The sequence below is a fragment of the Vicugna pacos genome, chromosome 17 (assembly GCF_048564905.1).
Source record: "Vicugna pacos chromosome 17, VicPac4, whole genome shotgun sequence".
Taxonomy (NCBI): domain Eukaryota; kingdom Metazoa; phylum Chordata; class Mammalia; order Artiodactyla; family Camelidae; genus Vicugna; species Vicugna pacos.
The window spans coordinates 28,388,939-28,415,112 of record NC_133003.1 but is presented as its reverse complement, the minus strand read 5'-3'; the positions used below and the strand labels follow the sequence as shown (position 1 = coordinate 28,415,112).

General features: G+C 44.0%; 1 protein-coding gene and 1 pseudogene across 5 annotated transcripts in view; one reads left to right on the top strand and one right to left on the bottom strand.

The window, feature by feature from the left end:
* Positions 1-26,174, bottom strand: part of ABHD6 (abhydrolase domain containing 6, acylglycerol lipase) — an 83,116-nt gene that overhangs the window by 32,026 nt on the left and 24,916 nt on the right. The window contains exons 1-2 of one of the 5 annotated variants that reach the window (XM_072941557.1): positions 12,110-12,214; positions 2,038-2,102 (exon numbers count right to left, since the gene is read on the bottom strand). The gene's annotated coding sequence lies outside the window, so the exon portion shown is untranslated. The other 4 variants (XM_031686384.2, XM_015236371.3, XM_072941556.1 and 1 more) reach the window with 4 other exon arrangements.
* LOC102531002 (elongin-B pseudogene) lies at positions 22,696-23,043 on the top strand (annotated as a pseudogene).

The following is a 26,174-nucleotide window of genomic DNA, read 5'->3' as shown; positions in this document are numbered from 1 at the left end:
TCTGAATATAATATTCCAGCTGTTAAATATTGTTGCATCTACCCAACACTGATTTCTGAAACCAACTTCCTGTCAAGATAAACCGATTCCTCAAAACTATCACTAATGATCAACACCTTAAAAAGACACTAAGATTCTCTTGTGTGGAAGCCCCAGGATTGATGAAACAACAATTTGAGAAATGAGCAATTCTAACTCCTTGTCATGACTATCTTCTCCATCCTAGGGGAAAATCACACTGTAAGTTCCAAGCAAGCAGTTAGGCTTGCTCAGTCATCACTGAAAGTGTGGCAGGACGCTTACTAGGATTACTGCCAGGTACTCACCTCTGTTCTCCTGACCTTGTCAACTCCTCACTCTGGCTGAGCCCATTCCTCCTCTGTACTCTGCAGCTCCAACAGCTCTGCTGCAGAAATGAGCTATGTCTATGAGCACGCTTGGCCTGGATCCTAAAATGTTCCCTCTTCTCTCTCCTGGATATTCCCATGATGCTCTCCTCACTGTCTCCCCTGGAGAGTCCCGTCATGCTCTTTTCATTGTCTTCCTTGGAGAGCTCTCCATATCTACATCCTCCACCCCTCCCTCCTATAGAAAATTCAAAAATCAACAAATCTGGCTAGAATCTCCTTCCAGATTCTTCTAACAGCTTACCTGACTATCCCTATGACCCAAAAGTCCTACAATGTTTCAGGAACATCTCCCCTCCTTCTCCTGATTTATTGATTTCTGCCAACAGTATCCCCATCAGTCTAGCCTCTCAGACTCCAAAGCATCTTTCACTCTTCCTACTTGCTCACTGCTCCTATTATGCAATGGTGGGGAGGTGCCAGCACTGGAGCCGACTTGTCTGGGTCTGGACACACTGCACTGTTTATATGTGGCTATTGAAACTGATTAATTAATTAAAACTCAAAGTTCAGTCTTTCAGTCTGTCACATCTTAAGTGCTTGATAGCCACATATAAATAGGAGCTGTGATGTTGGACAGCACAGTTTTAGGCGGTTGACACTGCCAGTAAGTGTTAGACCAAAGGAATTTGTTATAAGAGTGAGTGTTGTTTGGGGAATGTTGCAGGCGAAGAAATACTCCCAACAGGTATGAGACTTTGTTACGAATCAGACCACAGCTCCCTCAGCCATCACACTGTGTCCAGGTCCTCCTTTCTTCCTGTTCCTATTTCTGTAAAGGTTGCTCTTTCACACCCCATTCAGCCCTTCCACCACCAGCTGCCAGAGGAATCTTCTCAATCCACACCAGGGACTGGGGGCTCTGTCTGGTGTGAACTCTGACCACACCATGTGATCGCGACTCAATTTTCTGGTCCCACACCTCTACCTGCACCCAAAATACCCAACTTCTCTCCCTACGCGAGCCCCGCCCAGCCTCAGGTTCTGTCTCTCCTCACATTCCTTTGCGTGGTGTGCTCTCCTGTCCAGGCTGCCTGATGAACTCCACTCTGACTGTGGGGCTAAGTCAAGCGTCACACTTCCCAGGAAAGCATCCTGGTCCCCCCAGACTCAGGCCTTCTTAAATCCCTTCAAACTCAGGGCACAGCCCTTGAGAACTGTTTGGAGGGGGCTTTTAGATACATTATCTTGAGCTTTAAAAATCTTCAGGTGCCCTATTTGTCCTTTATGATTGGATTCATTCTGTTGATTCTTATTTTGTAGTTGGCTTTATTCCTTTGATAACCATGTAAGTTTAAAAGGCCAAAGCTCTAAACTTTTCTTAGAAACAGTGATAAGTACATATATGTAAACTTAAAAAAATGTGCAGCATATTGTATATATGTATTTGTATGCAATATTTGTATATGTGCAGTCAAATTGTTACAATTCTATCTAATAATTAAAAAAAAAAAAACTTCAGGTGGCCAATCCCCTCCCCACCAGACCTACTAAACCAGAGAACACCTCCTCAGCCTCCAACAGGCTATCCTGCAGAAGACTGCCAGGGCGCTTACAGAGTAGCCCCAGTCTCATTAAAGGCTGCCTTTTTAGGGGGTAATCTATGGTGTTAAAAGTTAAAAGTACTCACATTTCAAAGAGCACAGCCTTCTTTCCCAACTGCTACTGGCTCTGGCAGAAGCTGAAAATGAGGCTCTGGAACCACAAGAAAGAAAATGACAAAGCATTAAATCATATTAAGGAATATGAATGAAGTGCTAACAGCCAGCAAAACTGCTAGCCTCACTTGAGGCAGAGCAATCTCCTCCTTGACACAGGCTAAGTACAGATATTCTGTGGCTTTATAGCTGCCTCCGGTTCAGGTCACTTCCCCCAGTTAGCTAACCTGCACAAAGGACAGGGCGTGTGAGATAAAGAGCTGGGGCTAGGAGGGCTGGGGGAGGCCAGAGAAGTGATAAGGACAAAGCACGGGAGTGAGCCTGTGACTCCAGGGCCACACAGGTGAGAAAGGCAATAAGGGGAACGGGCGTGCTTGGGGGGCTACAAACAGAACTGAGAGCTTCAAATAAAGATGAGAACTCCCCTTGTCCCTCTGGGGTTAGGGGTACGTAAAAGTTGTACTCAGAAAGGAATGAAGAAGGTGGCATACAATGGGCAAATGAACATAATATTTCAAAAACAGGGCTGGACAGAGCAGAGGTGCTGGCCAAGGCACTGCAGCAGAATGAGGAGACGGGTAATGGAACGTAAATCCACAAAACCCCTGAATTATTTCAGGGGAGTTAAACATTAAACAAAAAAGCAACAAGGAAAGTTCTAGAAGAAAACATGAGAACTCTGAAAACATCTTCACAGGGAAAGCCTTTCTAAGTAAGAGATACAACCTAAGGGACCTAACAAATAGATTAACAAGTTGACCACATAAAAAATGGTTTTAAATATCCACATGGAAAGAGATAACATGAACAAGATTAAAATTTGTCAATATGTATCAGAGGCAAGAGATTAATAAAGAATTCCTACAAAGTAATAAAAACAACAACAAAATCCAATAGAAAAATGGGCAAATGATTTGAATAGATAATTTAACAGAAAGGAAATACAAGTGATTCTTCAACATATAAAGAGATGCTCAACCTCATTTATAATAGAAATGCACATTAAACCTGTAAGGTGACGGTGATCTTTATTTATTGTGTTGGCAAAGAACAAAAAGTTTAATAACAGACTGTGTTACCAGGGTTGTGGGGAAATAGATGCCCTTATACAATGCTCACATTGACATTCCCACCAACAAGCTCTACAGACAGCATTTTGCCAAAATCTGCAATGTAAAATACACGTACCTTTAACCTATAGTCTAATCTCTAGGAATTTATTTATGTTTATACCTGAACATGTGGGAGGATATGTTTGTGTGGGATTATTTGTTACAGTATTATTTATCAAGCCAAAAAAATTGGAACTTACAGGCCCACTTACAGGGGATGCGTTAAGTAAATGATGTTATAACTTTATAATGAAGTATAATGTATAGCCATGAAATACAAATAAAATTAAACGTAAGCCATTAACAAACGAGGCAGTTTTATTTGTCTCTATGGGTAATGACCTCCAAGGTACACTGTTAACTCAAAAGAGAGAGAGTAGACAGAATAACAAGTACCTCTTACACTGAGAGAAAGAGAAATATGCAAGTTTTGCTTATCTGTGTGTAAATGTTTCTGGAGGCATACACAAGAAACTGGGAATCATGAGTGGTGCTGGGAAGGGAAACTGAAGGGCCAGGGGCAGAGATAAGAGAGACTTCATTGACATCCTTTTGTATCTTTTGAATTGCCACCACGTGCATGTACAAGGTTTTCCCTATTTAATTAAGAAATATAAACTTCTCAAATACAATGGTCTGTCCTGCAGTGTTCAATACAGTAGACTCTAGCCACATGTGGCTGCTTAAATTTAAGTTGATGGAAATTAAATAAAATTTAAAATTCAGTTCCTCATCTGCAGTAGCCACATTTCATATGCTCAACAGCCACAGAAATTGTATCTCCTTCATGCTTCCGGGAAAGGTACTGATAAGAGGATTCACTCTGTCCTGCTTTGTACCAAATCACTAGCAGCTGATTCTCCATGGGGGTTTCTGCTCAAGAACAGCCAAGCCCACAGCCCCCTCCGCTGCTTCTGCCACCTAGGGCAGCACTGTGGGCAAGAAAACAGCCTAGTCAGGCTGCTCAAGCAGACAGGGAATCAGAGAACTAGAAAAAGAGAACTAGAAAATTCTGCTACCCAGTCCTCTGGAGAAGGGATACAGCCAGACGAGAGAGGGGGGCAGCTAGATCAATCAGGAGCTCAGCTGGAAAACAGGTGGTGTATGTACCCTGTGGCATATCTTCTAAACAATCGTACTGGCCAAGAAGCAAGGTAGTGAAACACGCACCATGTGCCCTGACCTACCCTGGCACTTTCAAAGCATCAGCCTCTGGGGTCAAGATGTGGGCTGTGGTGATAGTCTGAAATAACTAACATGCTTGAAATCATGCTTAAAGCAAGAAAACCCTACAGAAATACAAGCCTCCTGTGGGATAAAAGAGGAGCCAAAAGCCATTTGACCCTTTACCTCCAAGGACCCTAAAGTCTTCAGACTCTTAGGGAGCCCAGAACAAGCTCCTCTATGAATCAGCACGAACGCATGCACTGCCACTGGCCGAGGTCACCTCTCAAAGGTAAAGCGCTAGAAAGAGCATCACATAAGTGATTATTTTTCACAAGACTGAGAGGAATTAAAATAGCCCTCGACATGGGTGTGCAACAGCAAAAGGCCTGAAATAGAACCTCAGCACCCCTAAACACTCTTCCATTGCCCGAATCTGCACTCCTAAGTAAAAGGAAAAGCAAGGAGATTAAAGAGGATTTTGTCTTTTCTAAAGGAGGGGAAGTTGGTCTACAGTATTTTTTAACTGCAGGGACAAAGCTGGTGTTAGATGAAAAGGAGCCCTGTTATAAACAGCCGACAGATTCTATCAGGACAAGATTTCTGGCTCCCAGCACGAGGTCTAGCACTCAGGGCCCTCTGTGAGCTGGTCCCACCTTCTTCCTCAGAGATCTCTGTAACCCAGGAAAATCAGCAGCAGAAAAAGGTGAATCCAGGCTCAAAATTTCACAGTTAGGAGTAAAACACAGTTTTGTTTAGGACTTGATCCAAATAAAAATAAAAATCTATTTTAAAATCAGTAGTGAATATGGAACAAAACTGAAGTTATAACTGCCATCCTGTGCTAATTCTTAGAACAAAAAATAAATCTCATGTAGCTTATCTTATAGTACCTTAAGTCCTTCTGGTACATTTGATTGTCACAGTGGTAGCCTATAGGGGATATTTTTGCAAAACTATCTTACTTATTGATTCCCCAAGGGCCTCTCAATTCTTTGATTTTCAAGTCTCTCCCCTTTTCTTCCTCAGTTAACAGGCCTCACACTGCCCAAGCCTCATCTATCGTTGCCCTGACACGTCGCTCATGCAGCCCTCCAACATCCCTCAACTGTGATTTCATGAAATCCCATCTCTCTCACAAGAGTTACAACTTCACTTTCCATGTTTTGTCTTGTATTTGTAAAACATCCTTACGACCTGGGAGAGACAGATGACCAAGAGCCTAGGTGGATACCAGGGTTGAAAACAGGAGGAGGCATGATGAGGTGGGACCCAGGTTTGTGAGTGGCAAGTTCATTAATGAATATTTTCCTATTATAACTTATGCTTCCCTCCTACAACCTGGAAACAAAGAGGAATCAGTTATTAGACAAGCTGATAATCTGACCCTCTGGTGACTAGACCTGAACTGGCTTTGATTTTTATTCATTTCCCCATTTTCTGTCCACCTGGGGGATACCCTCTGTCTCCCCCATCTTCTCCTGACAAATTCTTGGCAGAACTAGGAATTATTTCCTCCAGTTAACCTTTCCTCAGCGCTGCAGCCATTAGTAACCTCAGCTTCATTCTCCTTGGCCTCGAGTATTTTGAAGAAATACTTATCTCGTGGCGCTTGTGATCTGTACCTTTTATCATAGTACTTGTGAGAACACTGGCTGTACCCTCTGCTAGGCTGCGAGCTCCTTGAAGACAAGTCTTACTACATCTCTGTATCTGCCATGGCGCTTTAGCATACACTGTACCTTGCCCTTGGTGGGCATTTGGTATAAATACCAAACGATAAGCAGGAAAGTCATGAATCAACAGGGCTGGAGGCCATTCCTTAACTCTGCATTATGGCCACCATCGAAATGAACATTCTTCACAGAGCAGTGTTGCTTTAGAGGCTCCAGTCTAGATGGGAAGCTGACACCCAGAGAGGTTAAGTAATCTGCCTAATGGCACACAGCTCTTCTCTTCCCCTGCCCCCAATCCACCCCAGGTGGTCCACAATGGCCCTCAGCCTGACATGGAAAGCCATATAGGATATGGTGCCTGTCCATCCCTCAAGTGTCATCTTCTTCTATCACGCCCCACCCCAACTTCCATTCTTCCCTGAATGATCTGCAATCCCGATGTATCTCGCTCCTTCAGGCCCCCGCAGCTTTGGTGCACGCAGTCCTGGCTCTCTAACAGGTCTTTTCTACCCTCTGCCTGGTGAGCTCCAGCTCATCCTTCAAGTCTTTGCTGTGAAAACATTACTCCGTCTGTAAATGCTCCTCTGGGAGGTCAGCTTTGCAGGTCTCTAACCTGGGTTCAAATCTCTGCTCTGCCACTGACCAGCTCTGTGACCTTGGCAAGTCACTGAACCTCCCAGAGCTTCAGCATGGGGGCAAAATGAGATGATGCTGGGAGACAGCTCAAAGGAGTGACGCTGACCAGCAGTTACCGAGTGCTGTACAGCAGAGAAGATTCTGGCCTGCCCTCCCAGGCAGAATTAGGCAGCCCTGCCACACCTCCATCACCCTGCACTGCCACTGTGCCTGGGTCTGTTCAGATGCTTGAGTCTGTGGGCAGGTCTGTGCTGCTATCGTTACAGTCTCAGAGCCTACCCTATAGCTCAGTTGCCAAACTTCATCACACATAAGTCTTGAATCCTATTTCAGGTATATCACCAGGCAAACACCCAATGCCAATAGCCAAAAAGCCACAGTTTCTAGAAAACCACCTAAAAGCAAGGCTGCTGTTACTTTAGGTAATTACTTAACAAGAAGAGAATCTCAACCTGCAGCAGAGTAGGAACCCCTGCCTACATCTTCTGTTCCCTGAATCAGCAATTTCTTTGGTGCAGCCCCAAATGCATCCAACCACAGGCAGCAACACCCTACACGGCTTCTAGGATCAGAAAACCTAAAATATGATGAAGAGGGTTTCTGAGGGTCCAGTTTAGGGGAATATCTTTATCTTTTTTAAAGAGATAACTACCTCCAAGGTCAGGGAGGAATTTGGTTTGCAAAAATTATTTTTAGAGTAGGGTTTCTCAACCATAACACAAATGACATTTGGGGCCGGATTCTTTGTTGAGGGGGTGCTGTCCTATGCTTTGTAGGTAATTAGCTGTACCCTGGCCCCTACCCACTGGACAGAGGCCTCCAAGTTGTAGCAAGCAAAAATGTCTCCAGATGCTGCCAAAGGCCCCCCGAGGGGGAACACCATCCTCAGTGGAGAGCCCTTGTACAGGAAGTGAGCCCACTCAACCCCTACCCTCAATATATGACCACAGTGAATCAGTGAGGAACATTTTTAGCTACTCACAAAATCTACCTTGAAACATTGTCTTCCAGTGCTCAGGGATTTTTAAGTGCACAGTCTTGAGGGCAGTTCTTCTCAACCGTGTTTGCACATTAGAATCCCCAGGGAGCTTTTTAAAAATACAGATTCCTGGGATTCCCGGGCCCCACCCTTAGTGATTCAGATTCAGAGGCAGAGGCCTGGCACTCTAGTAGGTGCTCCATGCTAAGGGGCAGCCTGGAGATACACTTCCCAGAAACATTTCATCCCCCCCACCCTTTGAATCTGGCCAGTGTTAAAAGCCCGTGAGCCATACAGCCAAAATGAGGCTATGGGGATTTATTAACATCCTCATTCTTGACAATAAAACATCCTCTGCACACTACATTTCTTGGCCTGCAGATGACTGGTCAGAAAGAAGGGAACTTAACCCCATCAAGTGGCTTTCCCATGGCCTTACTGACCTAAACAGCGCTGTCTCATAGAACTTTACACAAACATAGAAATGTTCTCTATTTGCTCTGCCTAATACAGTAGCTGCTGGGCACATGGCACATGAGCACTTGAAATGGCTAGTGTGACTGAAGAACAGAATTTTGAATTTCATTTAATTTGAATTAATTTGCATTTAAATAGCCACATGTGGCCAGTGGTCTCCACAATGGTTAGTACAAAAAGTGTTTATGTCTCTACAGGGTCACAGAAAGAAAAGTCCTACAGCCTGCTAAATTCCAAAGAACTGTGAAACTTATGAAAACTTAAAACATCTAAGCTCAACAAATCCTTAAATTATCAAATGGGATCCTAACTTATTTCAATAAAGAATCAATTTAGGAGAAATTTTAAAATAAAACATTTTTTCAATTAGCAGAACTATCTTCCCAACATATTCCAAACACTTAGCTTAGAGGCCACTCCTGGCCCTCTTCTTTTGAACACTTATCATTGCAGTAATTGATCTAGTCATCAAAATAACCAGGAGTTGGTAAAGAATATGACACAGGGAAGTTGATTTCCACTCTCAGCAGCTTACTAGCATACTAAAATAAAACATTCATTTGTTTTCCTTTCCTCCAAATCTACAGATAACCTTTGGATCGAACCTCTTGCCCCCAAGGTAGGCCAAAAGCAACACACACTGCAAACCAAGGTCACCTCTAGGAACAAGTATTTTTCTCCTATCATTAAGTTTCATAATCACTTATCAATTGCACAAACTGCATTCACCCATTCTCTCTAGATGTGCAGATCCTCACAGAATTCAAAGCTAATAAATTTTTTAAAGCTAAAAAACAGAAAGACAAGTCTATCTCTTATTGCAAAGGCAATGGATGGTTTAGAGTTGAAGAAAGCCTCACAGGCCTTTCTGAGCACAAAAATGTTTACCTCTTTTTTGGCCCAAACTCCCTTGGCCCACCTCTAAGCAAAGTCAGTATGAGCCATATAGTAATGAGTTAGTATTTCTCCAGTAATTCAAAGTGGTGCTCACTCTTCATAATAGCTGGTGCTTACCGAGTACTTACCACATGCTAGGTTATGTGCTTTATTTTATCTAAATCTGACCACTGCCTTGTGAAGCAGGTAATATTACCAGAAGCTGAGGCTTAGAGAGGTTAGGTAATTGGTCCACAGCCTCATGGCTAGCAAGTGGCAGAAGTGGGATTTGGACCCAAGTCTCTCAATTTTCCGGTGGGAATCCTTTGGGTTATGAATAAAAACAAACATGTAATTATAACATTCGCTACCACACTGAGACATTCTCTCTGTGATCAGATACAGCTCAGTGCAGGGAGTTTGGGGTGGCAGGTTCAGAAATCCTGAGCATATTCTTACTTCAGAAACCATACCCCATGGACCGCTCTCTCTCTGGACCTCTCTTCAGCAGGCAGGTGGCAAGACGGATCCTGGGGAACAATTCTGATCCTGCCAGCACAACTGCACCCAAGAGGACAAGGCAGATGCGTGCTGCAGAACTTTCCAAATGCCATCATGGGAGTAGAAGGTAGTAGGATCTCAGCTAGGGGATCCCCAGGGAGAAAGAAACAGATTTCCGTTGGAGGGAGGGAAGAAATCAGGGCAGTGTTTCCTGGCGGGTACAGATGAGCTACACCCTAAGGGGTAGGTAATATTTTGTTAAATCAAAAACAAATGGAGACTAGCCTTGAAAATTCCCTGAGCAGACGAGACCAGTTTAGTCATCCAAACAAAGCTTAATTTAACTTATTTTGCAAGAATAACTTGACCTGGGTCATTTCTTGCTTTTGTCCATAAAAATTATGAGCAAAACCTGAACTATTTCCCAAAGTTGATATGAAGTAACTACTGACCAATTCCCTATTATTTAAGAATATTCTAATATTATAACCAATCACTGTAAAGAATAAATAATCACTGCTTTCTCCCTATATAAGCTGCTTTATAACACTATATCTCTGAGCTTCTTTCCATTGTTTTGGTTTGAGTGCTTCTGGTTTTGTCTTTTTTGTGTGTGCACAATAAACACTTATTAATTACCACTATGGTGATACATCGGTTTTACTTCTGTTATTTCTTAACTTTTAACAATTTAGACACAAGAGCGTCCATGGAGGGTATTCCCAGAGGAGGGGACAGCCTAAGTAAAGTCAGCAGTAGGAAAAATGGGTTATAGCCTGGATTATAGCAAAGGAAGCAGAGAAGGAAGGCCGAGGTCAGGATGTAGAGCTGGAGGGGACAGGGTCTCCAGTGGCCCTGGCTGAAGGGCTGGGGTAGCATCAGAGAACCCAGGAAGTATCCATTAACCATCCCAGCACCTGTTTTGCACCCTAGCCCTGGCACTTTCAGGCTTTGTGGCCTCAAGTAAGTCCCATCTCCTTTCTGGGCATCAGTATCCTTGAGGAGGGCACCAAGAATCTCTTGCTGGTCTGAAAACCTAATTTTAGAAAAATAAATTGATACTAGGAACACAGTTTATTAATTTCTCCAACTTCTAACTTCCTATATTATAAAAATATTATTGATAAGAATTTACTCATTACAATTGGGTAAAAATAAGTCCAGTGGTTCAGAATGGGGGCTATGAAGTCAGACTCACTGCCCACAGTGAAGACCTAGGAGGGGACCACTTCTGGACCCCTCACATTCCTCCTCTAAGAAATGCACATAGCGGTGGTACCTACCTCGTGGGGCTGTTGGGAGGAGTAAGGCAGGTAATTTTTTTAATGTGCTTAGGGCAAGGTCTGGCACCGAGTATTTGTTTATCCTATGTCAGCTATTATTGATAATAAACTATTTTTAACTCCCAGCCAGGTAGAGTCAGCCATTAGGGATTTCTCAGCCATAATAAGGGAGACAAATGACAGTCTCTGGTCTCGGTTGGGACTTTTTCTTGGGCCCTGGGGACATAAAAAGGGCTCAAATATTTGCCTGGAGGCACAGCCTTTCCACACACCTGGTACCCCTTTCCTCCCTTGCTACCTCACTCGGTCAACTTGGCCTCCTCCGCTCATCTGTGGATTTAGGGGTGGAAATCCTGCACGTGCTCTGCCCTGCAGCCGGCATTACACAATCCGCATTTCCAAGACTGCCAAGAAGCCCGCGGAAACGAAGGCGGGGGATGCCGGGGTTACCGGCTGGCACCAGGCTGTCAGGGTGGTGGGGCCAACAGCCTGACTCTGGGGTTAGCTGGATGAGGGGGAGCAAGGGTAAGGGAATTGGGGCAGGCTGGGAAAAGGGGGGGTTCGGGTGAAAGGCTGCTGTGGATAGCTGTTGGCTGAGAGAGGTCTTGAGGGGTTGCGGATGCCTGGGGCGGGACGGGGGCAGGTAACAGAGGCTGGGAGGGCGAGCTGCAGCCCTTCCCCAGGAAGTGGGAGGAACGGGGGTGCAGGAGCCTCCAAACCATCAGGCACTGGGAGGGGAGCATAAGGGCTACCGCCGGCGCAAGCAGTGGGAAGGCCAAGTAGAAAGAGAGTTCAGGTCCCCGATCTGTCCTCACCTTCTCCGCGGGCTTAGGTCGGCAGGCAGCCCGCGGCCCCGGGAAGTAGGGGGAACCAAGGATTCGATAATGCCAAACCTTTCCAGACGCCAAAAGGGAGCGCAAAGGGGCTGTCGCCGGGATAGGGGAACGGAGTAGAAAGGGAGGTGCAGGTCTCCGACCCTTCTTCACCCCTTCACCCCGAGCGCCGCTTGGAGGAAGGCCAGGCAGCCCGGACTCAGGAAGTGGAAGGCAGGTCAGCGGAACATTGGGGGAACCCCTGGATACCTCCTTCTAGATGCACACCCCCTACTCCGCCCCACCGGCGCTCACCTGACCTCAGTCCGCCTGGGACCTGCCGATCGATCCACACGCGCGGATCCTCGTCCTCTGGCCCCGACTCTGGTGCAGCAGCTGCGCGCGCGCCCGCGCCGCTCTCGGCTCCCGGGCCAGCACTTGGGGACGCCTTAAAGGCGCGGCGGGCCGGCCTCCGTCCTCCGACGGAAAAGCCAGCCCCGCCCGCGCCCGACCCTTAGCGCTGCTCACCTGCCGCGGCGTTTTTCCTACGGGGCTCAGGGGCGAGAACCTCCAGCTCCTCGGCGCCCCCGCCCGCTTATAACGTTAAACCCGGAGGGTTAAGGTAATGTCCCACACAACCCGACGCCAGCAACCTGTCTCCAAGCATCCAAGAACCAAGGCCGAAGCACGAGCGCCTACTGTGTTCCGGGTTCAGTGCCAAGTGCGGGGAGGATGTGGGCAGAACCCAATCGCCCGGCCCCCCTTGCCCCAAAAGCGCTCACCTGAGGCATGGGGTAGGGATTGGAACCCAAGGGGCCACACACAGTTTCACAATGCGACGCCAGGATTCGTCGGGGCATTATTTCATTTACTAAATACCTACTATGTGTCTGGTGCTACTGGGCAAGGCACCCGCCGATGGCTCAGGCTGGATCTCTGCCTCCAACCGGTTCGGAGGGACAGACAGTTTCACGAGAAAGCCATGCAACCCTACTTTACATGGATTGTCTCATCTGATACTATCTGGGCTTCAGTATCCTGAGTGGGCTTGGCTTCATTTCTTGGAACTCTTCTAAGGTGAGGAATCTGCCCTGTAAAGGACGGAACTGGGAATTCCAACCCAGGATAGTCTAGCGCCAAAACTCCTGGGGAAAAACTGGCCATTTTATAAGGCTTAACCACTGGTTAAATTCCCAGTATGGCCATTTCCTCCTTTTAAGGGCAATTAAACCTCACTAGGGGAAAAAATAGGTAAGGGGAATGAGTTATCACCCATTAAATTCAAATGTTGTTTTCTGTCTAGCTTATCTGCCACAAAGCCTAGGTTTTTTAACATCAGGCCTCAGTCTTCCACTCCAGCCTCATCTCCTAGCTTCCAAGGGCACCAGGGCTGATCTCTACCAACTTAGCCTTTGCCAAGAAGGCTCATCCTTTTCTGCTTGGCCTGGTTACTCCTTCCTCTTTTTCATACTTTAATTCAAATGTCACTTCCTCCAGGAAGCCTCCCATGAGTCCCCTTTGGGCCCACACGGTACTGAGGGCTTCTTCCATCAAAGTATTTATTCATTCATTTCACAAATATTCCCTGAGCACTTACTATGTGCTGAGCACTGTGTGTGTGTGTGTGTGTGTGTGTGTGTTGGCAGGTGTTTTCCTGCTGCTCTGAGTCCCTGGTTTATCTGCTTCTTGCTCCAGTCCTAGGTGGGACCAGTACCCAGCAAGACTCTCTTGGCCATTTAAATCCACCACAAATGCAGCCTCAGGCCTGCCAAGCCCTGAAGGCTGGGTAAGCCTGGCTGAGCTCGGCAGGTCTTGGGTTTTAAGGATGGGATGTGGATGAGAAGCTCTAGAGATGTGGCAAAGGCCATTGGTGAAATATGTCTTTGTCAGGGCTGCTGGAATCCAACCAGAGTTTGGGACAATCTCCCTTCTGGGGCTGGAACATCTTCCTCTAAGATGTTTGCTACCTCATAACTCAGATTTCAAGAGCTGCATGTAACTTGCTTCATGGATTTGTTCTCAGAGATTTGAGGACAATTTACTCAAAGGCCATGTTACCTTCTCTGGCCTTATCGCTCCTTATTGCCGAACACTTTCCAAGCTAGCAATCCTCCAACACCCCCAGAGCAGGCCCAGAGAGGCAGCAAAGATTAAGACTGACCTGCTTTTTAATCCCCACTTGCCACTTATTGGCAATCTCAGGCTCAGGGAGCATTCACCAAACAATGTTGAGGAGGTTGAATGAATATATAAGGAATGAAATGCTTGGATAATTTCCTGGAAGGCCCCACACTGAAGCCATACAATAAGCTTTGCCTGGTGTATTTGAACATTTGAAAACACTTGTCTTTAAATATTTTTTTCCTCCCCAAAACCTTAAAAATGGGTAATTCATCTTTTATTCTAACTCATAACTTATGGCCCCAGGGACCTCCTAGAGTCTGGAATTTTTAAACCCAAAGAGGCTCTTTTCCCAGAGTTGTATATTTAGATAACACTGAATTGAGCCACAGGTGAGAGTCACCTTCTCTGTGACTCTTCTCCACCTGATGACTGACAGGAGAGAAGCTTTAATTAGCTTACATTTCACAATGAAGCTAAGGAGGCAGGAGGAGAGGAGGTGACTCACCTGTGACCCCTCCCCAAGTCAGCAATGCCTCTGAGCACTGTCACCGAGAAATCAGCCATGGGTGGGAAGCTGGGGAGCAGTCCCACAGGGGCCACCCACATTCCTAATGGCATCTTCAGTCACGCCAAGCAGAAAACCCTTATCACCTGACACGTCTCACCCCAGCATTAGGAAAGAGTTCTGAAACCTCTCCTCTGCCAGCAGGTACAGCAAAGGGCCCCAGGCTTCGACCTGATATGTAGTCTGTGGACAGTCAGAGCTGAGTGCTGCCGATGGTTCCCACTGTTTAATGCACACATATTACCTACTGGGCACTGGCCATCACCTCACTTGGTCCTCACAACCATCCTGTGAGATGTGCTAACCCACTTTACAGATGGGAGCACTGAGGCACAGAGGGGTTGGGTTAACTGACTCACTCAAGATCCCACAGCCAGTGGTGCGGCTAGCAGTGAAAGGAATTCATTCATTCATTCATTCATTTGTTCATCAAACATTACCTAGAACCCTACTCAGCCATAAAAAATAATAAAATAATGCCATTTGCAGCAACATGGATGGACCTGGAGAATGTCATTCTAAGTGAAGCCAGAAAGACAAAGAAAAATACTGTATGATATCACTTATATGTGGAGTTCAAAAAAAAAATGAACTTATTTACAAAACAGAGACAGACTCACAGACATAGAAAACAAACTTATGGTTACCAGGCAGGGAAGAGGGTGGGAAGGGATAAATTGGGAGTTCTAGATTTGCAGACAGTAACTAATATACATAAAATAGATAAACAACAAGTTTATACTGTATAGCACAAGGAACTATATTCAGTATCTTGTAGTAACTTATGGTGAAAAAGAATATGAAAACGAATATATGTATGTTCCTGTATGACTGAAGTATTGTGCTGTACACTAGAGATTGACACAACATTGTAAAGTGACTATACTTCAATAAGAATATATTTTTAAAAAACATTACCTAGAACCTACTACATGTGAGCTACTCTGGGTGAACACTTCTTGCTCCCAAGGACTTGAGTCTATTAATAATACAAAAATATTAGAAATTATTCAGTTAGGGATCATGCACAAACTATGATGGAATCATGAGTAACAACAAGTACAAAGACGAAGTACCAGTGCTACATGGTTGAGACTGAAATGTACAGTACATGCAAATATAAGTAGGATTAAAAACTGAAAAACATAAGATACCTTGTGTATACAGATGCCAGCTGGGCAGCATCCTTGGGCCAACGAGCCATCTGCACAATCCATTCTTCAAAAATTTACTGCATGGCAACTCTGAGCCAACTACTGAGCCCCCTTGCCCAATATGCTATTCAGATTTCATCACCTCGAAGCAGCCTTTCTAATTACCTATGAAAAATTAATTGTTTCATCATCCACACCCTGTAGCACATTGTACATGATGCTACATTTACTCATTTCGGTGACTCTAGACTCCACTGAGTTGTGAACTGTTTTTCTATCTCCATCTCCCCAGAGGCCAGCATGATAAGTGGCACAGAGCAGATAAATATTAATTAGCTACCATGTATTGAGCTTTATCCATGTGTCTCACTTTGTACTCAGTGCTTTACATCTATTATCTCATTGAATCCTCCCAACAACTCTATGAGGTGGGGATAATTATCAGCCCCATTTTACAGATAAGGAAATTGAGGCTCGAAGAGGTTAACCTACCCAAGGTCACGCAGCTAATAAGTGATACTGCCAGAATTCAAACCAAGTTGTGTATATCTGAACACAAAATCTATGTTCTAACCACTAAGATGACTGCCACCATAACTAGAAAGGAATTAATGGTGAAAGAAATGGCAAAGTCTCATTTTTAAAGAGCTTATATCTAGAAATTGGTGAAATATTAACATTTTTAGGCAAAAAAATCTTCTTTCCAAATAATTCAAATACTGGTTATACATTTATTTGTGAATTAAATAACTGTCAAGCACCTGTTTATGTATAGGACCCAAATTGTGGGAGATACAGATATAAGATATATTTGACTTATATATCTGAAAAAAAGAACATTGATGCAAGAGTTAAGAAATAAAAATTGTATCATGAGACAACAAGTGAACATATGTCAAAATGTATTATATGATCATGGCAAGAAGGACTCAATAACCAGGAGATTCTGAAACTATTGATTCATTTGTTGAAAATGCAGGTTAAGCACAGTCCTAGACCAGAGAGGCTCCTGGATGGGAAGGAAAGGGGAGTCTTTGAGAGAGCAGTGTGACTGCTATAGGGAAGCAAAATTTGCCACCCCAAGGGTGTCTCTTTGGCATGAGGATTAATTTAAGCTGCACAGCCCAGTAAATATTTATTTATCAAACATTTGCTTTTCAGCTTGTGAATTGCCTTCCTCCTTTCGGAAGTCCCAAACCACTACTCCCAACATCCTCTTTTGTCTTTTGCTGAAGGTGTTATTTAAGGTGAGGGTTTCAGCCATTTTGGCAGATTACTCAGTTTCCCTGGGTCTCTCCTGGGTGTACATGTCATGAAACTTCTGTTTGATTTTCTCCTGTTAATCTGCCTTATGTCAATTTAATTCTTAGGCCAGCCAAAAGAACTCAGAAGGGGAGGAAATTTCTTCCTGCCCAACACTGCACAAGTAGCACTCCGACTGGCCCAGATTTTCTAAGCATCTGTGTGTAAGTTAGAAGGTGATGGGAATTTTCCAAAAGATTAACCTGAATTTTTAATTCAGAATGATTGAGACTGAAAAGCTAAAGACAGAAAAAGGTGAATGTAAATTCAGACTTGTATCAAGAAAATGAAAAAAAAAAAAAAGGAACTGAGCATATGTAATGCTAACAGATGCTGAAGGGAAAGCAAAATCACCAGGTTCCCTTCTACTTCATCTTCATCAAGGAAAAAGAACTTCTATTTGGTCAGGTTAGAGGGAAATCAAATCCAGGATAGGGAGAAAAGATATGGAAAGAACACCCAACGACTTAAAAATTAGTCCAAGTTACCAGATCAAAAGAAATTCTTGCCCAGGATACCAAAAGGATACTTGGATATGATCTCAGAAATATATTCAGTGATCTTCGAGAAGTCATGCCAGAAGTCTCTAATTAGAGTAAGGGTCCCATTTCAAATAGGGAGAAAGATTGAAAGAAATCTAGAGACCAAGAGACATGGTGTTGATTTTCTAGCAAAGTTCTGCACATGATTATTAAACTAAAACAAATGACTACCAAGAGCTCATAATCACACCAAAGGAAGGATTTTTCAACAATTACCAGCATAAGTAGATCTTAACTGTACACAGAACTTTGACTATAAGTGGGCTTGGGACAAAACATTTTATTATCTGCTTATGGGCAAGATGAAGCAATCTAGACTGCAAAACATCACACACAGCTCAGTGGATTCACAGAAGGTTAAACAACAGTGGCCTGACTTTCTTTAATCTGACAATATCAACTGGAAGCAATTTTCTAATGGAAGTACTCCAGTTCTCTGTCTTTGATGTTCAAAAAAAAATTAAGATAAACAGAAATCAAGATTTGTCATCAAATTTTAAATCAAACAAAGCTAGGAAGCAAATCAGAGTTCAGAACTGTTTCAGTGATTTGGAATATGTCAAAAACATTGTGAATGAAATTTAACAGTTCCATATTTAGGCTTTCCAAATTCAAATGGTATCTCAACATATGGTGGACCAGATATTCTGGAGCACCTTTCTTCTCAAAACACCTCTATCCTGGATAAAACAGACTTTGTCATGGGTTGCTTGGCTGAAAATGTGTTAAAATAAGAGCAGGGGGAAGTGAGCGGTAAATAAATGTGAAATGCCTGGATGTCCCAAGACCAGGGTTGTGCACAGCAGACCCATAAACAATATTGGGAGACTAAACCTTAGCCAGGTTGAAGTTGAAGAAGCTGCACCCGAGAGCCCCATATTTATCAGGATCCTCGAATGGCTAGAGCAGCCTCAGGTGGGTAGTGTTCTTCACTCCAAACACAAACAAACAAGGGTGCTCTCTGTAAGACAGCACCCAGGATTCTCACAGATCATGATTAGCCAAATACGGTGATTTGGAAGACATATCTAAAGAAATTACTCCGAATGTAGCACAGGGTGATATGACATGCAAAATAAGAAAAAAGATATTATAGAACACGCAGGGTAGACTGAGAAGATCTAAAAATCCATTTAATCAGCAACAAAGGAGAACAGGGAGGAGAGGCCAAATTTGAAGTAGTAATAGCTGAGAATTTCCAGAACAGAAAAGACATACACAGATGTTGGAAGAAGTATAACAGATCTAAAGCAGGATGAATAATAGGAAATCCACACCAAGAAACATGGTAGTGAAACTGCAGAATACTAAAAACAAAAGATCTTAAAAGTAGCTAAATATAAAAAGGACAGATTACTCACAAAAGAAGGAATTAGACAGGCAGATTTTTCAATGGCAACATTGGAAATTAAAAGAAGAATAATGTCTTCAAAGACCTGAGAATTGGACAGTTACCATTTCAAGAATGAGGAAGAAATACAGATTTTTAAAAAGTGAATTTACAACTGGAAGACTTGACTAACTGAACTTTTAAGATATACTTCAGAAAGAAGAAACATGATCCAATTAAATGAAGTGAAAAGTGAAATTAAGTGAAATGGAAAGAGGAATAGTGAGTAAAGAAATTGGTAAATACAGTGAATCTTAGCAAACCTGTCAGTAGAAAACAACAGCGATAACAACGATAATAATATATAGTTCGTAGGTTTAGAACAAGGTCAGAACTAAAATGCTGAGCAACAATAAATTACAAAAGAGGTGATTGGTGTTCAAGTGTCCTAATGCCTTTGCATTTGTGTGAGAAGTGAATTAGAATATTAACTTTGGCCTTTGTTAAATACGTGTGGTAAAATGTCAGTGGTATTCACTAAAACAATACAAATATGACATATATATACACACACATACATATCTTTCAAAATTCTAGAATGGGGAAAATGACATAAGCCAATAAAAACAAAAAACCCAGCAATCAACTCAAAAGCAGTATAGTAAAAAAGTGAAATTCCCCCCAAAAAAGTAAAAATAAGTCTAGATATACTAATAATCACACTAAATGTAAATTGACTAAATTCATCAGTTAAAAGTCAGAAGTTGTCAAACTGAATATTAAAAAATCTCAGAGGCAAAGACACAGGACATTTGGAAAGGCTGAATGTAAAAGTGTGGAAAATGATACACCTGACAAACACTACCCAAAAGGAAGCTAGCGTAGATAAATTAATACTAGGTAACACAGACTAACAAAAAATATTATTAAGAATGAAGAGGATCACTACATAATGATAAAAAGTTCAATTCACCAGAAAAATATGTCAGTTCTAAACTATAGAAACTTGAGTCTTATAATTACTAAAGAAATTGATAAAATTTTTAATCAAAGAAAAACGTTAAAATAAAAGAAAAAAGAAAAAAGTTAAGTCCAGATGGTCTGAGAAGCATGTCTAAACTTTCATGGAACAGATCATTCTACTTTCTCACAAGCTCCTCTGGAAAACAGAGAGGATATATCCCCAATTCACCCTGCAATGCTAATCTAAATTTGGTATCAAAACAAGGTCAATCCAATATTACTCATAAATCACTAAAAACAGAAACCTAAAAATCCTAAGTAAAATGAAGCTCAGCTCTGCTACTCATCAGCTGTCTCTAAAAACCTGAGCTTCTTCATGTAGGGATAGGGGATGATGATGAAGAACTGACAATGGTACCCACCTCATAGGACTTCAGAGAAGATCAAGCGAACCCAAGCATTTACTGGGCTTGCCCTGTCCACAGAACTGTCTTTGAATAGGCAAAGGCCAGTCATGGAAAAGAGAATATGAAGGCCCCAAATGTTGGCCAGGAATCAATGGGTGAAGGTTGCCAGCAGGTGTGTCCATGTGTGTGCATGCGTGTGTGTATATGTGCGCACATGTGCATATAGGGCAGAGCTCTTCTTTTAAGAAAACTCATTTCTCCAAGGCATCTTGCTGGATGCCTCACAGGTTTCATTTTAGCATCCATATCACCCATATCATTGTACCAAGACCTCTCCCCCTTTGCTGTCTCTGGTGTCTCTCCTGGGGCCTTTAACCTCTTAAAACATGAATATTTTAATGAAACTTTCAAAGATGGTGCATCTGATTATGCCATCCAAATCATGATGCTTCCAAAGCATTGAGCATCCTTTCTTCTCATGTTGTCTCTTCTCTGAGCTGCTGAGGTCATGCAGGGAGCCAGGTCACACAACTATATGGATGGATCATAGTCTGATCACCCTTCAAGCAGTGGTTCTAGTGCCCAAGTTGGGGTTTTGGGGATTGGGAGTACTGCGCCCAATGGAGCCAGAAGCAGGAGAAACCAAGCAGCACACAAGTGGCTGGGAACAAGCCAAAGGGCCAAAATGGGACAGACACTAGGGATGGGGCAGGCAAAGCCAGGAGGAGAAGGCAGTTGTGGGGAACAGACTGTCATCCATTCTTCAGTGCTAGTTCTCAAATGGATTGTTCTCATTTAAATCCATGGGGTGATCTGATGGCAAACAGTGGCCAATGGGCATGTCTTCACTGCCTACTCTGTCCTGAGCATTGTGCTTTTCATGCATTATCCCATTTGTTTTCATATTCACAGCAGCAGTGAGTGTGGGTATTATTACTTCCACCATATAACAGAGGGGGAAACAGGGCTTAGGAGTTAGGTAACTTGCCCAAGGGCATGTAGCTAGCGATCGCTGGGGTAGACACTTGTCTCCTGAATCCACGCTCTTAACTGCTGTGTCACTTGATGCTCCATGGTACCTCCTAGGACCCTGTACAATACTCACATTTTACAGACTGCCATGGAGACACCCCAGAGTCCAAAACGACAGAATGGGCATTGGGGGCAGTTCAGGAAATTTCTACGGAGGGTCTTTCCCTTAAGAAGTGCACCTGATTTCTCTTCCCATAAGCCACTTGAGGTGACCTCTGAAAACGGTTCACTATTCACTTGACCCAGAAAATGCCACAAAATCATGCAAATCAATAGGTTTAAATCTTTGTGTTCACTTTAAGAACACTCATGAAACTGCCCAGGTCATTAAGGGTGTGCATATCTCCCAATCCACCAAGTATCTAAAGGACGTCACTTTACAGAAGCAACGTGTGCCATTCTGTCCTCAGAATGGTGCAGCTGCGAGGTGTACCCTGGCCAAAAACAGGGGCTGGGTGTAGGGTTGATGGCCCAAAAAGAGTGGTGAATTTGCATTGCACATGCTTAAAAATACAGAGAGTAATGCTGAACGGAAGGGTTTAGACATAGATTCTCTGGTCACTGAACACATCCAGGTGAGCAAAGCCCTCAAGATGTGGTGATGGACTTTGTGAGCTCGTAGTTGGACTAACCCACGTGTGTGCTCTCTCCACTGAGCCCACTGAGATGATCCTCACTGAAAAGGAGCAGAGTGTTCTCAGATCAGGAGAGGAGACACAAAAGAAAAAGATATCCCAGAAGAAAGTGAAGAAACAAAAACTTATGGCCTGGGAATAATTTCAGCATAAAATAAATGCTAGTAAAAGTACAAAAAAAGAGAAATGCACTACATTTTAGTGACAGCAGCTCCCCATCATCGTGGCACGTGAGATCACAGCCTGGTTGAGCATGACTGGGTCTCCATGGAAAAACAACTTCCACTGACTTCTGCCTCCAGAGGAGCCGGCTTCCAATCTCTGGGAATTAATATCAAATATAGTTTCTTTTAAGTTTAATGCTCTCTATTCTCCAACAGGGAATAAAGAGCAGTAACTTACAGGCATTCAGAGAGACATTGTCCTCTCTTGAGTTTCAGGGAAGCTGCCAGCTTTTCAGATACAGTTTTGAGCCTTTATCCACATCACATTTACATGTGAGACCTCCAAGGCAGTGCAGAGTAATGGCTGGGAACACAGATTGCTCTGGAAGGCGGACTGCCATTTACTGAATATACACTTGTGACAAGTTTCTTACTCTCTGAGTCCCAGTTTACACCTCTACAAAATAGGGGTAATAAAGTACTTACTTCATAAATGTGTTCTCAGTGTTACTAAATTCTGAACAAAGGAAGTACTGGCTATTATTACTCCTCTCCCCTCTACCCATTCCCCTCCTGCTGCCCCTGTTCCCAGCATGAGGGTGACCAATTCATCCTGATTGGCTTGGGACTTTTCCTGTCTTTACACTGAACACCCTCACCCCCTCCTCAGTCTTGAGCAAACCAGGATGGTTGACCACCCTCCCTGACGCTTCAGTCAGAGGAGTCATAATAGTCCAGATAAAATGGTGGCCAGTGGGGCTCAAGAAGGTTTGAGTCAGCCGTGATGGTGAGCGGGCGCGGGGAGAGGGGCGCCGGGCCGGGGCCAGGGGTGGCGGGCCGCGTTGGTGGGGAGCTTGGGCTCCAAGCTCACACCGGCCTGCCGCCCCCAGGATGTGTTTCTCATGATCCGGCACCACAAAACCACCATCTTCACTGACGCCAAGGAGTCGAGCACCATGTTCGAGCTGAAGCGCATCGTCGAGGGCATCCTCAAGCGGCTGCCGGATGAGCAGCGGCTGTACAAGGACAACCAGCTTTTGGATGACAGCAAGACATTGGGCGAGTGTGGCTTCACCAGCCAGATGGCACGGCCTCAGGCCCCAACCACTGTGGGGCTAGCCTTCCAGGCAGATGATGCCTCTGAGGCCCTGCGCATTGAGCCCTTCTCTACCCTCCCTGAGCTGCCAGACGTGGTGAAGCCACAGGACTCAAGAAGCAGAGCCAATGAACAAGCTGTGCAGTGAGTGGGCCGCCGCAGCATTCCCCTTCTCCCCTAATAAAAAGAGATTTGGGTGTCTGCCTCATTGCTGCCTCTTTCTGCACACCCTCACTGGGGTGGGGGCCCAATTCAGCCCACTTCAGCCCACTCCTCAGGCTTACCAGGCTGGCCTTCTGGACAAGCTCTCTGGATCCAGCTATCGTATCCCTTAGGCCAGCCTTCAGAGTGGTCCCCTCCCAGCATGCTGGTTACCAGCTAGAAAGCCAGTGTCGGTTTGGGAGAGCGTTCTGTGGGGGATCCATGGGGGGTCCACAGCCTAGAGCCACCCCAAGTGGCTCCTCCCCAATAAACAGTCTATAGACCCCCTCCCCCTCAAAAAAAGAAGGTTTGAGTCCAAGATTTACATTGGTAATTCAAAAACCATGACAGTTTTGTAACAAGATGTAGAATGCTAGCTCAGAGGCACCAAAAACTCACTGAAACCAATGTAAGTCCAATAAACTAATTCTGAGTCCTCCAGGGCAGAAGCTGTCTTATCATCTTTGTATCCCCCTTGCACACTTCGTCAGTGGATTTCTTAAGGTCATGTGTCATGAATGACACTGGCCTGCATCTACATCCAGTCTGTGGGTGACTGGAGCAGGTTCTGCCTGTTGGGGGGAAGTTCCATCCTGAAGTGGAATTCCTGTCTTGAGAATGATTCATGAAGTCACTGGTTGGTTAAGAACTGACACCTGCTCATAATTATCCTCATCACCCTGTCTTTGAGACTGATGTGGTTTTCAATGGATTTATAAATAAATGCCTAAGGCATGACGAACCAGAATGGGTGCCTGCCCCTGGAGCATACCACACAACCTACTGAGGTCCCCTACACACAGCCTGGGGTGTCTCACAAGCTCTTGTGTGCCTTCTATGTGGGGTAAGCAGGTTTCAGAATATGGGGAGAAAGCACCTCATTTGCAGGGAGTCTGGGGGATGAAGACGTACATTGTTCTTGGTGTTCTGAGATGGAATACTGATGAAGTCTTGTCACTGTTAAGAGCCAGGAAAGACATGGTGTAAGAGACTGACTAGGTGCTCGAACTCTGGTGTAGAACTGTTCTGGTTGTGCCTCTTACTAGTTGTAAGTCCTGGGGCAAGTGACTCACCCTTTCTGAGGCTCCATTTTCTCTCATGTAAAATGAGGATAATAGTAGAACTTGGTGGTAGTGAGGCTTTAAAGACCTAATACACGTAAAGAGTATGCATAATATGGGGCTTAATACAGCTTATTACCCTCAATACACTAACAGGAGCTGTAGCCGCAGTTATTGTCGTACATTGTTGTGATCCAACGTAAGCACTCCATACACCATCGTTCCAAGGGGAGACTAGCCCCCAAGTCAACAGATGCAGAGAAGAGTGTCAAACAGCAAGCACTCAATAGCCATTATTAAGAACTTTTAAATCAATCAGTGTCCTGTGTCTCAGAATCACCCTGCTGCCCTTTGAATGTGAGAAGCTCGTTTGAGAAACTCCATGAGACACACAAGTAGTATTCATGCCCCAAATGCCTCACCTGAATATAATCAAGAGGAAGCCCCAGACAAACTTAAACTGAGTGAGACTCAACAAAATAAATGGTCTGTACACTTCAAAAATGTTAAGGATATGAAAGACAAAGATTAGAAGAGACCAAGGAGACAGGACTGCTAAGAACAATGCATAACCTTGGACTGAATCCTAGATTAAAAAGAAAATATTGCTGTAAAGGAGTTTATTAGAATAAAACTTGAATAAGGTCTGTAAACGAGGTAATTATATCCTATCATTGCTAAACTTTCTAATTGCTCAATAGTTATGTAAGAGGATGTACTTATCCTTGAGAGATTCACCTGAAGTATTTAGGGGTAAAAGGTCATAATGTCTCCAACTTACTCTCAAATGGTTCAGGGAAAACTGCATTTAGAGAAAACTAATGAAAAAGCAAATGTGGCTAAAAAGGTTCACTGGTGAATATGGATGAAGCGTATGTGAATTTGGAGGCTATTTTTGCAACTTTTATGTAAGTTTGAAATTATTGCAAAATAAAAAGTAAAACAGAAATAAATAAAACAAAGCTAAGAACTACCAAACCCTCAAAAGAAGGAAAAGAAACCTTGCAGTTAAAGTAGCAGCCAGCTCCCTGCTCAGCAGTCAGCAGCTGTGAGAAGCCTCCGCCACTTGGTCCTGTCTCCTCGCAGTCCCCTTTTGAGGTGAGCCTGGAAAGGCCAACTTTATATTAACAGGCAGCTTTAGAATCTTCCGTAGAAGTGCAGACAGGTCCTCAGGCATGTTTGCACAGATAGTAAAAAGAGAAAAGCAACAGATCCAGTGCAGTGCAGTGGCCAGTGGGAAGGGGTGGGCCGGGGGCTCCAACAGCATTATTGGACCTGCAACCTTTTAACTTAGAAGCCTCATGAAGAGGTCAGGGTGAAAAGCATTGTGATGCGCGAAGAGACTATTTAAGTACTGAGAAGCTGCTTCAAGGGGCAAAGAAGTTTAATTTGGCTCCCCAGGAAAGGAGCAGTGTTCACTGCCAGCCAGAAGATGGCGCTGTTTTCTCCCATGTCATCTTTGACCAACAGGCTTTCCCCTACCAAATGTGCCTGCTGAGTGGTTCCACAGATCTGCAGATCCCAGGGACAGGATTAATTGAATGAGGCAGGGTCATGAAAATGCAGGGTTGGATCTTGTCTTTAAGATTTTAATACTATGTTCACTATGGTTATTTCTGCATTAACTTGAATAATTATTCAAAATATTGCATAAAATATTATTTATCTTGATGACTGAGTTGTTTGGCACCTCCTTAAAATTTGTGCCTGAGGCCAGTGCCTCATTTGCCTCACCCTAGTCCCACCCTGGCAGATCTAACCCACCAATTGCAACATCACCAGGTCAGAGTTTGCAATTGATCAAGAGAGGTCTGAAGTTAATGGGCCATTTGGTACTTACGAAGAGGTCTGGCAAAGGGAATCAATCCTGAGAACCTGAATTCCTGCCTTTGATGTCACTTCATAGTCTACGGCTGGGGCCTGACTTTTTATGTCTAAGCCTCAATTTTCTCATCTGTAAAATGGAGATGGCAGTCCCTTCTTTTCACAGTTTATTCTGGAGACAGCATATCACCCC